Genomic DNA, 18,077 nt, shown 5'->3' on the forward strand with positions numbered 1-18,077 from the left:
ACTTTACCTTGCGTGGTCTTGGCAAGGAGTATAAGTCTTTTGATACATCCATCTCGGTTCGGAGTACAGGCTTACCAGATTTTGATGAGTTGGTTTCACTCTTGCTTGTTGAGGAAATCAAACTCAGTGACTCTTTTCATGATGCATCTACTAGCCATGATGATAATGGCAGAAACCAGGCTTTCTATTCACACAAAGGGGATTTAGAGGGCAGGGGAGATTTGCATCATGTGGCTGTGGTAATGGTCATGAATGGTAGGATAGGTCACCACAACAGAATTTTCAGCCTACATATGGTGCAAGAGGTGGTCGTGGATATACACCTCAGAGAGGCAGAGGTAATCCTCGTGGTAGAGGACGTTGGCAAGGCCAACAAACATCTATGCAAAATGTGGAATGCCATTACTGTGGGAAATTTGGTCATATGGCACGTGATTGTTTTCGCAAACAAAATGATTTGAGAGGGGGTAGAGCACAACATGGTGGACATTATGCACAACATGGTGGAAATTATGCAAGTGGTGGAAATTATGCATCACAAGCAGTAATGATGGCAGTGCAAATCACTTGTTTGCCATGAAACATGTTGTGGGATCTATGATGACGAATGGTGAAAGTGATGACACTTGGTATATGGACTCTGAAGCATCAAACCATATAACTTGTCATGGCGAATGGTTTGAGCATATGAAGATGTGAAAGGCTATGTGGAGACAGGAGATGATACCCAACATGCCATTAGCAAATTCTTCACTCTATGTGAAGAAAACAGATCATGGGATTGTCTTACTTGTCATCTATGTGGATGACTTGATTGTCATAGGAGATCATGCTATAGATGTTATGCATGTCAAGAAGGCATTGAGTGGGCAGTTTGACATGAAAGACTTGGGTGAATTGAGATATTTTCTTGGGATTGAAGTGATCAAAGATCATGCAGGTACATGGATAGTGCAACGCCAATATGCATTGGATATGTTGGCAAAATATGGGATGACAAGGTGTAAGCCAATGAGTACACCTTTGGAGCAGAATGTAAAGCTACGGGCTGATTTTGGTGAAGAGTTGGATGATCCATCTATGTATAGAAAGATGGTTGGTAGTCTTATTTACATGACTATCACATGCCCGGATCTTAGTTATGCTATGGGACTAGAAAGCCAATTTATGCAGAGCCCCAGAAAACCTCATTTGGATGCAGTGAGATGCATTATGCGATATGTAAAAACCACTGCACATTATGGTCTTCTTTATGAGCATGGTAAAGGCTTGGATATACATGGCTACACACATGCAGATTGGGTAGGTAGCTCGTATGACAGGAGGTCTACTAGTGGTTATGCCTTTACATTTGGAAGTGCAGTGGGGTGAGTTGGAGTAGCAAAAAGCAACCTACTGTTGCTTTATCTAGTATAGAGGCTGAATACAGGGGTGCAGCCATTGCTACATGTGAAGGAGTATGGTTAAAGAGTCTCTTGGTTGATTTGGGTGAGCCTATTGATGGCAAGGTTGTCATTCATTGTGAGAACATGAGCAGCATACAGTTGGCCAAGAATCCAGTTTTTCATGCGCAGACCAAACACATAGAGGTCCACTATCATTTTGTCAGAGAGAAAGTGCTGGATGGTACAGTGGATTTGCAGTATGTGAAGACTGAAGAGTAGGTGGCCGACATCTTATAAAGCCACTTAGCAGGGAGAAGTTTGAGTACTTCCGTACTATTTTGGGAGTACGTGGGATGAGCTTCAGGGGGAGTGTTGAGAGAGCTTTGATAGCCCAAGCTCATCTACATCTTCATCTATGGCAGTACATCATGAGCTTGAGAGGGGCTGTTGATTCAAGCTCGATGTCAGCTTGTGCATGCCAGCTGTGCTATGTGCTGGCATGTTAGGTAGGAACATGTGTGAGACATAAATGACCGCATCCAGTTGGTCATAGTGTGGACATTAGCTATGGTTAGCTGTGTGTGGACACAACACATAGTGTGTGTTGTGTATTATAGATTATGGCTTTATGCATTGTGAGAGAAGGGAGATGGCTTCCCTCTATGGTTAGGGTCTGCAATATACATTAGGGTTTGCTCCTATGTGTGTGTCTCCTCTCCCTCTACCTATTTTTCAACAAGTTTCATGAGTAAGACCATGACATCCATGGTAGATTCTCCCCATTTCTCCGAGCATTGTTTGGTAATAACAATGCTCACTCCTACTCCTCCATCTAGGATGATGGCGGTGGCTTGAAGGCCATTGAAAGTTAGGGGGACAGTGCTGCATTAAGTTCATCTCCTTCAAAGTATTGCCCTAATTTGTTCACTCAAGCTATGGGGATGCCGGTGATTCCATGTGGTTCTACTAATCCATCCTCATCAATCTCATTAGAACTTCCTAATTTTGTGGGCTCTTCCATTCGAAAGGAAGGAGGAAAGACCTGCAATGTCTCTTGGAATAGATACAGTTCCCTGAGCTAGATCACCCTTGTTTGTAATTAGGCTTTTCCGAGTGTAAGCTATCGGAACATCGACTTTTATGTCCGTTCTTCTTAGGTGATTATCTCTTACATTCTTGAGATACTCTGCAACAACAGGAGCTTCCTAGTGCGAGGTTGCCATGGCTATTGGTTCTATTTTTTGAGGACTTCTCATCATAGGGAGTGCTCGATCACCAAGACCCCTGTTACACTCTTGGGTTTCCTCAGTTGGTCGTATGTATGGCATAGGGGGACATTCCACAAGGTGTGCTACTTGAGGTTCCTCCTCTACGTGAGCTTGACAATCCTTGACCAATTCCTAAGCAGCCTTTCCTTCTCTTCGATGGGGTTTGGATATTCAGCTAACTTTTGGGGTAGCTGATTGGGATCTATTTGTCCTCTTGCTTGAGGGACTCAGGGTAACATCTTCTCCTCATCAATAGATGAAGAAGATGACACAATGGTGGTTATCCCATCATCGGACCCACTCTTTACGACCACACTGCTATCCCCTTTGCCTATCTTTGTGGCCTTTTTCTTTTGAGAGCGCCTTGTTGCACATCCTTGTTCAGGGACTTCCTTAAGGGATAGAATCCTTGCATGTCTTGGGTGTCCTTGATTTTGCGAGGTGGATGCCTCAGTGGGGGTGGCATTGTAAGTTGCAGCTCTCCTTCTACTTTGCATTCTAGTGAGTGCATTCAAAGGCACTGTGTGGATGAAGCCGTCTCGTACACTCAACAAGTTAATGCTAGTGCTAGGTTTAGCCTCATGTGCCTTCCCCATTGTGCTCATTCTCAACGGACAATCCCTATAAATGTGGTCTATTCCACACCCTATGCATAAAGGAGTTAAGGTGCAAGTACTCACGAGTACTAGCCATCCAGACTGAACACTCAGCTACTCAGGAGGTTATGCACAATGATAGCATTATATAGGTGGTTGTTTAGCCATGTTATTCAAGTTTCATCCCTGCCCGCAGGGTTGGGGTTTCTAGGTATATCAGGTACATGTGTTCTCTCTCCATTACATAATGACTAGGGATCTGAGAGGGTGGACTACTTGACTCAATGGGCTCAAAGTTGGTATTGTTAGTGGACTCTCCCTCCTCACCTTCTTTGAATATCTCTATCATGGGGACGAGAGATCCCATACCCCATCTGGAAATGTTCAACTAGATTTGTGAGGCATTCGGCCATGTAGACAATCAAGTTAAGGTGAGTGCCTTTGGCCTCACCCTAGATGGAAAAGTAGGAGAATGGTTTTGATCACTGAAGAAGACAAGGCTACCTTTGACGCCTTGAAAGAGGCTTTCAAAGTGGGATATTCACGACAAGGAACTCAATGGAACCCAATCAAGTAGTTGCATAAAGTAAGATAGAAGGACGAAGAGTCCATCCGGGATTATATTAACCGGGTGTGATATCTCCATTCTCGCTATATAATGATAGAGACAAGTTCTCATGAAAGGCTGATTGTTGGGAGGTTCATAGAGGGCCTTGAAGATGTACCCTTGCATAACTCCATGTATGCCCTAGCCCACACTTCCTTTGAGTAATGCTACAGGAGTGCCATGAATTTTGAGGACAATTTCAAGGGAGCTCGATCCCGAGAATTGCATGAGGGCACGTCTGAGAGGCATTCTTCAAAACTATGAGCACGAATTTTGAAGGGAAAGGAAGAGAGTCCTCTTCAGGACCACAAGTGGAGTAGGTGGCAGCTGCCTTAATGCAACAAATGACCCAGCACTAGAGAACAGGCTAAGGCCATGATCAAGTTGGGCAATCCCATCTTTACCCAAAGAGAGAATGAGTATGGTGCCCGATTTATTGAGACAACCATACTAGTACGAAGTGTCCACACTTGAGACCTCGACCAACTCTCTATTGTGCTTACTGTCAAAGGTGGGATATTCATGAAACCACCAATTGTTACCACCAAAGAGTCAACCAAACATAAGATCTACCCCAATCCTTGCCTCCAAACCCTAGATAGTTGGCCCTGCCAGTGTGCCACCAACACTACACAATGCACCTCAACCAGGCTATGAAGTGGCTCCAAGGGGAATTCTTTGAGTACTCGAAGTGCCCTGATCAATTTAGAAATATGGGCAAGTTTATTTATCTCTTGTTTGCACTAGCTAAACTGGTGCCGATGGTGTCATTCCTATAGCTACCCCCCCAATTTCCATGTCTATCCTCAACATTTCTAGAGTCAATCCTACCATGGCTAGGGTTGGTGCAGGTTGTGGCATGATAGGTGGGGGAGTTGGACCCGGTGGATAGTATCCCATATATGTGGTCCTTGCCTTAGCAGTGGACCAGATTATGCTTTCTAAGGACCCATATAGTATTCGGGATACATTTTGGGAGACAGGTATTGTGGGTACCTAGGTTTTGTGTGTTGGTAGAATTGTTCTGAGTGGGCTCTTGACCTAGGTTTGGTGTGGGCCTATGGTCTTGGTATGAGTCACCATCCCAGTAGTTGGCATGGCTCCCCAAACTGCTGGATTAGTCTGGATCGGGTTACTCTCGCTCTATTCTATCTCTAGTTTAGGGTCTAGCGGTGGTGTGGCCACTCTCTGTGGTTGGCGTTCCATGCCTCTATCCCTAGGATGAGGATCGTTTGATTGCACGTTTCCTAGGATAAAGTTCCTAAGTCTCACGGAATTCTTTGCAAATGTGTAGGGGATTCAGGGTCTTTCTCAAGGATCGGTGGTCTATCCCTGTAGTATTGGGCAGCCAACTCCTGCCTCTAGGTTAGGAATAGTGCATCCTATGCTAGGATGTTCTTTGCTTTCACTGATGCTATCAAGGACTAACACTAATTGACTCGATGTGGTGTTTATCTCGAGGGTTTGATCTCATTAGCTTGCGTGTAGGAAGGTTTAGCATCGTTAAATAGAGGGTTGTTTTGCACCAATTTCTCTCAACGTAGGTGCATGAATGTGGCGAATGATAGTGCCGGCTCACCCTCTAAACAAGGAACCCTCCTGTTATTGATGTGTTTTTAAAGGTACGAATGTATGTATACGAAGGTACGGGCGTGGCTTAGTGAAAGGTACATGCATATGCTAGAGTTGGTACATGCGTGGATTTATCAAGGAGCAGGTGTATGCTAGCAAAGGTATGGCCGTTCACTTATGGGAGGAACGGACGTACACTTGAGTTGGTGTAGATGTGGCTTAGCAAAGGAATGGACATAGTCTTGTAAGGGAACGGACGCTCAATTTCTCATGTATGGCCGTACATCTATATAAAGGTACGAGCATATGCTTTCAAGGACTTGCAAGTCTCCTGAATGCATCGAAATGACGTGTCTCATGACAACTACCCCTTTGATATTCCCATGACAGTACAGTTGTACCCTCTTTATACCCTTTAATGCACCTTATTCCTTTTTAATGCTCACTGCTCTCATTGATGAGGCATATTTGGGAGGATAGCCAAGAGAAGTGAACGGCCATACGCCTGAGAAGTGAATGACCACCGTTCACTTCTCACACAGAGAGACTGCTGGTTGAAACTAGATGCGCCCAATTCTGTGATTTTTGCCCTCTTCATTTTTTTAACGGTTTTCTTTTTGTGGATTGCTTAGGCTAACCCCAAGCTATCAAATTATTCCTAGAATGCTTAATTAAACCTAAAATCCTAAGATTAATTATAAGATTAAGCTACTTATGTAGTTTTTAGCTAATTTTGAAGGGAACAAGAAATTAATGGACTCAAGAGTAAGACTAGGGCACTTACTTGTAGCTCCCGCTTTTGATGTAGATTCCCAAGCTCCTCATCCTCCATTGAACTCCATTAGTAGAAGGAAAACAAGATCAAATCAAACAAACATGCATATCAAAACATACTCCTACTGGTGGATTTGCATTCCAACTAGGCAAATCAAGGCTCTAGCAAGTGATAGGATGTAGAGGACCCTAAGCTAAATGCATTCCCCGACAGCGGTGCCAAAGATGTTCACCAAATTGAACATGCTTCCTTGCACAAAAGAGAGGGGGAGGAGAAGAAAAATAAGACTATGCAAGGGTTGGTTTGGGAACTAGCAATTAGCCAACCCTAATGAGGGTTAACTCCCCTATGTGGGGCTGCTATGGGATCACTCCACCACCACTTGTGTCACTCAAGTGAAGCTTCCACAAGCTAGGTAATGATCAAGGAGAGAGGGAGCTATGGAGAGCTCAACTCCTACTCCATGCCTTCATGTGTACAAGAGTGAAGATGAGGGAGAAGACAAAAAGAGGGAGAAGAAGAAGCAAGCCAAGAAACCATCATCTATATATGCACACACCAACAATCAAGCAAGCAAGCATACACAAGCCCTACTGGGAAGAGAGATAGCAGAGGGCATAGCACCTGTTGTGAGAGATGGTGGTCAACGTAGCCATGGAAAATCTACCCAGATAGCCAATCTAACTCATAAATTCATTGGAGATGGTGATCCTAGGAGACATTTACCAAACGTAATCCCACAAGTGAGAGTGGAGGAGTCTTTGATGGGCCTATAGAGGTCAAGGAAATAGACTTGGCTAAACTAGGAGAAGATCATAAGCATGTCTACATAGCCAAGGACCTAAATAAGGCCGAGGAGGCCGAACTTATAGCTCTCCTCAAGGAGTATAGGGATAGATTTGCATGGACTTATCATGATATGAAGAGAGTGATTGCTAGTGTTGTAGAGCACACAATCCCAATGGTACTAAATGTGAGACCAATCTAGCCAAATGACCCTATTTGATGATTCCTAAATATGCCAAAATTGTGAAGGAAGAAACTGACAAGCTTATTGAATGTGGATGCATTTATGAGATCAAACACTCAGAGTGGGTTTCACCTATTGTGATTATGCCTAAGAAAAATGAAAAACTTAGAGTGTGTGTGGATCTCAAGAAGATGAATGCTGCCGCCCCCGCATGGATCACTACCCCTTGCCTTATTATTCTGAACATGTGCTAGAGCGAGTTGCAGACATAAAGAAGCTTATAGCCTTTTAGATGAATACTCAAGCTATAATCAAATTTCCATTGCACCTAAGGACCAAGCTAAAACAATATTTATTACAAAATGTAGAGTGTACACTTATCGGGTTATGCCATTTGGCCTAACCAATGCACCAATCACATTTCAAAGGCTAATTAAACAAGTGATCTTGGAACATAAAGTGTCCAAAAATGGTATTTCTACATATGGGGGCAAAATAAGTCATTTTGGACTTACTGCCACCCACACAAACTACAAGGGGGTTCAAAGATTTATGGGTCACGTTAGCTACTATCCACAATTCATATTATTCTATGTTGAGATAGCTAGACCTTTATACAAGCTTCTCATTATACTAGAGTGGACAGAAGAATGCCAACAAGCCTATGACACATTAAAGCAAGCTTTGGCTACTAGCGCTCCCATACTACAAGTGCCAAATTGGGATGTTATCTTCCATGTGCATATTGATGCTTCTAACTTTGTGATTGGATGCGTCCTAGCCCCAACCAGGTGATTATAAATTGGACTACCCTATTAGTTTCGCAAGCCATCAATTGAATGTGGCTGAAACTAATTATACTGCCATAGAACATGAGGGTTTAGGAATGGTATACACTGTTTAGAAATTCAAGCATTACCTTCTTGCTAATAAATTTATTTTTTATGTTGATCATGAAGCCCTCTTGTACCTTATTAACAAACCATGCTCCACAGGGAGAATCACAAGGTGATTATTGATTCTTCTTAAAATCGATTTCATTATAGTTGTGAGGCTTGGCAAAAAACATGTCATGGCGGATCATCTATCATGCGTACCTAATGGTAAAGCACCAATCGGAGTTGATGATGAGTTATTGGATGCTATACTATTCAAGGTTGAGGCTATTCCAAGGTGGAGTGAGAAAATCATTAACTTTTTAGCTAATGGTTTGCCAGAAGGAAAGAAACCGAGGAAAGATTTAGCAAGAAAGTTGCTAAAAGAGACTGCACCTTACCAACTTATTGCCCCGGAAAGAAAACGAGGAAAGATTTAGCAAGAAAGTTGCTAAAAGAGACTGCACCTTACCAACTTACTGCCCCGGAACTCTTTATAGAAGAGGTAAGGATGATATTCTTAGATGCTACCCATGAGAGGATGAATATCTCATGATCATGAAACAAGCACACCGGGGGGTAGCAGGTGGACATTTTGCAACAGAAATCATAGCTAGAAAAATACTCCACTTAAGGTACTGGTGGCCAATGCTATTTAAGGATTATGCATTATTTGTAAAGGGTTGTGATGAGTGCCAACATTGTGCTAAGCCACATAATGATGCCATTGCATCCTGTAAGTGTCGACCAGTCTTTTGAAAATGGGGCTTAGATTTCATTGGCCCTATTAGTCTTATTGCATGTGGCGCACAAGTACGCTTCATCATTGTTGCCATAGATTATGTAACCAAATGGGTTGAAGCAAGAGCTTCACAAAATGTGGAGCTTCACAAAATGCGGATGCCATGCCATGTGGCACACAAGTATGCTTCATCATTGTTGCCATAGATTATGTAACTAAATGGGTTGAAGCAAGAGCTTTACAAAATGCGGATGCCATGGCAACTGCTAAGTTTCTCTACGAGAACATCATTACCCACTTTGGATGTCCGTTTAAGCTAGTGATGAGTGATCAAGGTAAGCATTTCATCAACAATGTTATTAAAAATCTCACTAACACATTCATGACCGCACACTATAAGTCAATGCCAATTACCCACAGGCAAATGGACAATGTGAGAGCACCAACAAGGTTATTATTTTGATATTGACAAAGACTATTAAGGCTCAATGCACTAGTTGGGAGTCTAAACTCGTATAGCAGCATTATGGGCCTATCGCATATTATACAAAGTTGCAATTAGCTGCACGCCATTTAATATGGTGTGCAATTAGTTGCACGCCATTTAAGATGGTGCATGGAATTGAGGTACTAATGCCTTGGGAGTTCATGATTCCTAGCTTAAGGGTAGCTCTATAAATGAAAAGCGTGATGGTAATGAATTGTCCGAGTGTTTGTTTAAGAACGAATTACAAAGGAAAGACAAATTGCAGTGTAAAACATGCTGTCAGAAAAGGACTGAAGAAAGAAGTGTTTTGACCAAAATCTCATGGATAAGGAGATTGAGGTAGGAGATCTTGTACTTATGTATGGGGTTTATAGTGAAAAGAAAAAGCTCAAATATACTAGAAAGGGGCTGTTTAGGGTTTGTGAAAGTTACTCCACAAGGTACTATATGTGTTGAGACTCTTAATAGACTTGAAACTATCAGTTTCCTTAATGGTAGTAAGTTTAAAAAATACTATGGAACTCTCACTGAATAATCCTTACATGCTTCTCATGAAAAACAAACCGCCTAGGAAAGGGCTGCTCAAAAGAAGACCCAAGTCTAAGAGGAGGCAAGGGAAAGACGAGCAAAACTTCAACAACGTCAAGAAGTGAAGTAATCCTTGGACCTACTACACAAGCTTATGTTGGAGAGATAATCGACAACATGGAGGATCACATTCCAACTCTCAGAACACCTATTGAATTGCCTAACCCCTATGGAAAAGTGTTCTATAATGCTATGCTTTACACGAGTGCTAGTCACAATCTACTCTCCTTTGCTACATGGAATGAGTTGGGTAAACCTCAACTTGAAACTTCAAACATGAGAATAGAGGGTATAAGTGCTAAAAATACCAAAATACTTGGTTTGCTTTGAACTATCATCTATGGTGACATCCAGAACTTGGTTGGTAGCATTTTTTTCATGCCCGTAGGAAATTTAAAAGAAGATGTCGTTCTTGGATGAACCTAGATGATAGCGGCTTAATGAAAAATCAATTGGGCCACAAGGAGTGTCTCAATGCCAAAAAATTATAACCCTATACTTTTACACTCCACGAACATTACCTCCACATCAAATATGTTGGCCCAGCAACAAGCATTTGAATGCCACAATAACAAAGCCTCAACATCAACACAATCCAATGTCGTTTCTTCCCCATCGACGTCCACTTCACCACCATAAGGTCTTCAAGCTCCACATCTACATCTATCTCCATATCAAACCGACTACCAGTAAAGAATCAACAAAGAAAGCCATAGCAGTGGGTCCCTAAAGCCTCTCCACTAGTTTTCAATTACCAACCCACTATTAGAAAACCCAAAAGAACCTATCACAACAAAAATCAACCAAACCACAGGTTGCCTCTCGACGGATTCCAACTCGTCTTCTTGAAGCTCAAGGCTACTATACGAGGGTAACACATGTATTTGGGTGCCGAAGAGGATGCAGTTATCTATAGCCTTATCATTCACAAAAGCACATACGTCAACCAATCAACAATCTCTGCCAACCCTAATGCTAGAGAAGAAGGAAAAACAAATTGATATACCTTCATTGCCAACATCCCACAAGATTTGGATTCCAAAAGATATTCAAAATATGGCTTGCCCCTTAAGAAAATAAGATCTGACAAAGCCTCCAGTTCCCATGGGGCCTCTACAACTTCTTCAATGCCTACTCAGCCTCCAATTTTAAAAGTACTTCAAGAGAGCACAGTACTTGAGGAAAGGCCTGCTACCCAAAAAGTTATCACATCAATGTCAAAACCTCTCCAAGAACCTGTAAGTCTTATCCATGCTTATGAAAGCATATTAACAACTTTAATCCTCAATTACTCAACAACATCAACAATGAAGTGCACCCCAAGCAAGAGTCCCAAGTGAATAAAAGCTGGAGAGAATGGCTACAAAAAGCTTACATAAGCATCCATGAAGTCTAGGGATGAACTGCAGTAGGAAGGGAGGCGTTTCCATAAAGCCTAAATCTTTACCCCCCCAGGTATCGCTCCCCAATAAATTTATGTGCGAGGGAGCCTATCAAAAGCTAACCCATGACAATATAGCTTACAACATGTATAGCACCATGTATAGCAATATAGCACCTATACATATACTAAAAATCTGACTAACCATAAAAAATAAAAAAAGATGATGAGAAAGAGAACATGTTAAAATAAGAGAATGAAGTACGACTCTGATGTTACTACAAGCTGTGAGTATGGACTTTTCGTGGATTGATACAGGTGACCCTATCCTTGACCCGAATTTCTTGGATTGGTACTATCAAGGGTAGCTAAGTATTACTCCTTTCCAAACCCACTCATGCTATTTTTATGCACCACTAGGGGAGCGATGTTGTGGAGCCACCATTGTCGACCTATTCTACTTACAGTTTCATCCCCTTGCACCATGTCCTAGCTGTGAATGTCACATGTTGTACACAATGCCCTACTTATGCTGGCACTATAGAACTTATTTTAGGAACTATGGGATAGGACTCTTACAACCCATGGTAGGAGAGACACCACAATGACACGATGATGTGATTATACTTTACCCAATGGGAGGATCCTATCAATTAGGAAATACACAGGAAGAGCTTGTAGAGCAGGGGAGGAGAGCCATAGCTTATGCACTTACACTGTTATTCTATGAAATAATGTTATGGAATCCTTGTCCCTTCTAAAGCATGGTGCATCATTTCCTAGATAGCTTAGCTAGCAATAGCTACTTAGCTCACTTACCTATAGTATGCATGCCATATCACAGTGAGCATGCACTCAAACCGTTGCCTCATATACTAGAGGAGACATATATATTACAAGTAAACTGTGAGCATAATAAGCTTAGTGACACTGACTCTGACCCAGCGTATGAGTTATAGCCATATGATGACGATCTGTTGTGCTAATTTTTGAAGAATTTTTAAGGTTCACATGAAGCACAAGGAAAGTTCTCAACATTACAAGTACAATTCGCAAGACCGACTTTCCAACCATACAACTAACCAAGTGTATTCTAAACCCATCCTCAATTAATGCTACTATTTTGAATTTCAATCTTTTTCATAATTCTCAATTTAATGTTTGTTTGAGCGCTTGCTTGCATTGTTCTATGATTAGTCTATCACTTTTCTAGTTATTGCTTGGATAACCATTCAGGATTAGTCTCACTTTTCTAGTTATCACTTGGATAACCATTCAGGATTTGGTTCTAGATCAACCCTTTTTGAGATCAATTTTAAATTATTCCAAAGGAGTATGCTAAGTACTCCACTTTCCTTAGTGTGCCCTCTTTAGTTAGAATAGAGACTTCTAGGTGAATTGTAAAAGTGAAACTAGTTAAACAAAAAAATAAGAAATAAACCAAAAATATATATTTTTTAAACCCAAGAAGATAATCATCACTATGTGCAATCTAGGTTAGACTTTTGGCTCTTAGTGATGGAGCCTTGGGATCGTAACCCTCATCTTCATGGGATGGGACCTTGGGGCTTAAAACCTACCAAAAACCCATCACTATATAGAGGTTCTTAGTAGTTCTTAGATATTCTTGTATGACGTCTCTGGGACCATTGCTTGGGTCTCTGCTGGGTGGTGTCTTACTTTTACATTTTTATCTTAATATTAAATTTAAAAAATAAAAAAATCAAGGCAAAAGCGTGTAATAATCACTTAGCAGTTTCATTTTATGAGGCTAGATAATAGCTAGAGATGGTCTAACCAAAGTGATAAGTGTGTAGAGACTAGGGTCATAACCCGCGAGGCATGCTCTTTGCTCCATCTTAGTATAGATCAAATTTGGACTAACCTTGATATTACCCTTGTCTTAACTAGAAAGATCTGACCGACTTAACAATATTTCCTCATTGCTTGAGTAGGTGTTTGCATTGGGCTTCAATTTTAATTATTTTCCACAAGAACACCTTACTGGTACCATGTTTCCTTGCAAACCTTACATAACCTTTGACATTTCTAATGCCACCATGCATCCATCATATGGCCTTGATGCATCTTCATTGACATATTTTGAGGAAGAAATCTACATTAGGAAGGGGGGCATGTTAACCCTCATTGGACACCTCTCTAGTGTCGATGCCATCCATTGGCAAGGTCACTTCATTGGGCCATTGAGAGGTCACTCCTACCATACATCTATTCAAACTATCACCATATTAGCATGTAACATTCTCCTCTCACATAACTCGCACAGTCTAATAGGATGAAATTGCAAAAACAACTCAAGACAGCAACACTCACCCTTAAATGCATTAAATGGGTCTAAAATGGAGTAATCTAGAAAAGTCCCTAATGGCTCCTTCAAACTGTTCCCATCCAACAATGGTGCACTCATATCACTCTTGTAAAGTCCATCGAAAATATCCGATCTCACAATGTTGCAACCTTCATTTCATTACACTTGCATTTTTTGTCTTCATAAGTATCTTCTTCTCCTATCTTCAACACAATCTTATAAACAACTTTGACCCACTTATTCTGAACACTAATAAGGTGAAACATTAAAAATATCTAAGTGCTTAATGTACCCTATAGTAACCAACTAACCTGACCGTTTCTAATTTTATGCTACATAACGTTTCTCTTAAGCCATTAACTTGAAATGATTCACTTCTCCTTTGCAAATCTTTTATACCAAAAACTTCCAAAACCTTAAAAGTTCCCAACCATCTAATCTATAACTTATCCAAAAATTTATAATACTGATAATCATAAACTAGAACTAAATCTCCCTCCTTAAACCTATGAGTCTTAATATTACGAGCTTGCCAAGCTTTCTTACATTTCTGCATAGCCTCTAAACTTTGAAGAGCTAACAATCTTTCCTCATCAAGCCTCACTGACATCAACAAACGATGGGCATTCAACGATGGGCATTCAATGATGCATGGCCACCTAATCGCATTGCTAAAGCTACCTTTAATGTGGGAATTTCATGTGTAATAGGGAATACTGCATTTGTTTCATACACTAAATTACATGGAGTATTTAATGTAGTAACTTTATAAGCGTACAATAAGCCCATACTGCTTCATATAATCGCTCATCCCAATCTACCGTTTTAGCTACAATCCCACATAAGATTCTATTAGTAACTTTCACTTGACCATTTGCTCTAGGATATTATGATGTAGATTTCCTATGTTTAATCTTATAAATCTCCATCAATTCATTGCTCTAGGATATTATGATGTAGATTTCCTATGTTTAATCTTATAAATCTCCATCAATTCATTGATCGCCTCATTTAAAAAATGAGAACCTCGGTCACTTACTAACTCTAATGGACATCCAAAATGTGTAATTATGTTCTCATAGAGAAATATAGCCACATCTATTACTCAATTTATCTTTAGAGGTTTTGCCTCTACCCATTTGGTCACATACTCCGTACATACCAAAATATATCGATTGGATCGATATCACGAGACGGAGGATCTATTGGTCCTACAAAATCAATCCCCCACTTTTTAAAAGGCTTTAATGCTAATATTGGTGTCAAAGGTGTAGTAAATTGCTTCATTAGTTGGCCAACTCGCTAACATTTATCACATTTTTACCAATAATGATGACTATCCTTATATAAGGTCGGCCACCAATATCTTGCAAGGAGGACCTTCCGTGTTGTTGTCTCACTTGAAGATGTCCCCCACATGGTTCTTCATGCAAAGCTTTTAGTATAATAGAAACCTCGTCTTATCTTACACAATGATGGATAAATTCCTTCACAAGGAAAATATTTGTCCAACAAACTATAAGACCTTGATTAAAACAAAATCTTTTTCTTTTCCCTTCTATCTACTACCATATGCGGGTAGTATTGAGCTATGGTCAAGAAATTATCAATGTTCGTATACCACAAAACTTGTGTTTCTTAACAGAAATAACTGAGCATCAAGAAGACCATCCTCTATCCTAACCTCTTGATCATCTATCAATAATCTAGATAAATGATCTGCCAAGACGTGATTTTTTTGGTTTAGTCACACCACTTGAAAATCAAACTCTTGAAGCTAGAGTATCCATCTGATAACTCATCCAACCAACTCTAGCTTATTCAAGAGATACTTTAGAGCCTCATGATCTATCTAAAATATGAATTTGTTCCGCAAAAGATAATGATAGAACTTTTCAACTAAGAATACCATTGAGACACATTACTTTTCCATTGTTGTGCAGTTACGTTCTATATCACTTAGATTTCTACTCACATAATATACAAGGTAGTCCACATTATTATCATCGGATTGGCATAGAACAACACCTATGGCTGTCATGGAAGCATCTACATGGATATGAAATTCTTTAATCTAATCTGGAGCTACCAAGATTGGAGCTTCTACTAGCTTTTGCTTAAGATTCTCAAAAGCCTCTTGACACGCACTTGAGAACATAAATTCATTATCCTTCCATAGCAATGTAGTCAAAGGCAAAGCAATTACTATGAAGTTTGTAATAAAACGCTGATAATAGTTCACATGGCCTAAAAATCTATGTAATTGCTTAAGATTATGTGGATTTGATAACTCACTAATTTTTTGTATTTTACTATTATCCATAGCAATTCCATCTTTAGATACCACATGGCCTAAGAGAGTACCCTTACTCACTCCAAAAACACACTTCTCTGGGTTTAGGGATATACTTATCAAACACACTTCTATGGATTTAGGGATATACTTACCCTAAGAGAGTACCCTTACTCCAAAAACACCTACTTTTGTATTTTTATCAAACACACTTCTCTAGGTTTAGGTATATATCTACTTTTTTACTTCTGTCAAACACTTGATTCAACTTTTTCGGCATATCCTCAACAGTACCATAAATATAAAAACCATCTAAAAAGACCTCCATCCATTTCCTTTAAAACTCCTAATAAGCTCTTATCATTATCCATTGGAATGTAACAGGTGCATTACACAACCCAAAAAGGCTCACCCACCCTGGGCCCATATGTGGCAGTTTCCACTCTCAACTGGTGGGACAAGGTGCAGATCTGGCCGATCGCACATCTCACCCCAAAAGATAGGTGTGTGTCCATGTAGCATGGGCAAATGATGCAACCATCCCCTCTATCAGGTATAGGAGGTGATCTCTATAGAAGGCCATCTTCGTCCCTAGTGGACAACTAGGTGTGTGAGTATCCAATCTGACAATGTTCTTCCTGATAACCATGTTCCTCTCTATGCGGTTGAGAGAAAATGACGGGGCCTCTATGTTATACTTGAACGGGGGGGGAGTGCCTCCATTTGCATGCCGTTCATGCCAAACCAAGTCCTACCTGTGCATACTAGCACAAGTCAAGGCCCCGTCATTTGCTCTCAGCCGCATGCCTCTGCATACAATAGGATTAGTATCAAGACTCCTGCTAAATGTGCTCCTGATCCTCCCTGTCTGTCTATGTAATCCAAGACTCAAAGCGATGTGCCCAATGACGATGCAAGACCTATGAGACCAAGCTAGAGATTACGGTATGGAAGTGTAATGGCGCCTTGAGGACAGATGCAGGTCTATTCAAGGAGACATTTAGAGGGAGAGACTTGGTTTTATACAAAGAGACACATCAGTGCTAGGGGAGAGACTTGGTTTTATACAATGAGACACATCAGTGCTAGAGATTACGGTTTGGAAGTGTAATGGCGCCTTGAGAACAGATGTAGGTCTGTGTTCGAGGAGACATTTAGAGGGAGAGACTTGGTTTTATACAAAGAGACACATCAGTGCTAGGGGAGTCGGCTTCCAAAGGTGAGAGGATATAGATGGGAGTCTATTCACCAGTAGGGGGTACTCGAGGGGCTTTACTATACAAGGAGGAGCTTCAGCATGTGATACAGGTGGTCAGGCAGGATGAGACTGCACGGTTTTTGTGGGTGAGGATCCAAACAAAGAGGGCCTAGGACATCTACCTTGCAGTGTGCTACTTTCCACCCTCCACTTCTAAATATGCCACCCATGGAGAGTCCCCGTACCTACCCCTTTACGATGACATTATGAAGTTTTCTAGTCTAGGGGACATCCTCTTGGCTGGAGACTTCAATGCTTGCACCGCATGTGCACAGGTGCCCTTCTTTGAGACAGATGATCCCATGTACCAGGAAATTGACACGACGGTTATGGATCTGGAGCGGACATCACAGGATACAACAGCAACCTGGACAGACTATGGAGAGTATCTCTTAGCCCTCGGCGGGGCTCATAGGCTAGCCATTTATAATGGCCTAGCTAGATGGCATGGATCTAACTCCTTCACCTCCTACCCCTTCAGACATGGAGCCAGTATAGTAGACTATCTAATGGGATCCCACTCATTCCGGAGTTTACCATCTCGCCTTGCCCCATCGGTATTGCAGTCGACCATGCATACCTGGCCTTCTCCCTCACATGCCGATACACTACCCAACCACCTGCTTTGTCCCATCACCGACCGAGATACCACTTCACCAGAGAGACCTCTTCCATCTATTCTGAACACGTCTACCGCATCCTCTCCGACCTCGGCCCCCACATCTCACTTGATGAGCTTACCACACAACTTGCAACCACCCTCCATATGTCCGCTTGCAGCTGCCTTCCCGCACTCGAGAGCCACCCCTACATCACTAGGAGGGACTGTCCCACAGAATAGCTAATACAATGATGAATGTCGTGATACCCAAGCCCGTCTACATTTGGAGGTGGTGCTAGGTCCACCACTCACCAGCAGGCGCAAGTGATCTTTCGATGTCTCACACGGAG

The sequence above is a fragment of the Cibotium barometz genome, chromosome 45 (genome assembly GCF_041138505.1).
Source record: "Cibotium barometz isolate CiBa-2024 chromosome 45, ASM4113850v1, whole genome shotgun sequence".
NCBI lineage: Eukaryota > Viridiplantae > Streptophyta > Polypodiopsida > Cyatheales > Cibotiaceae > Cibotium > Cibotium barometz.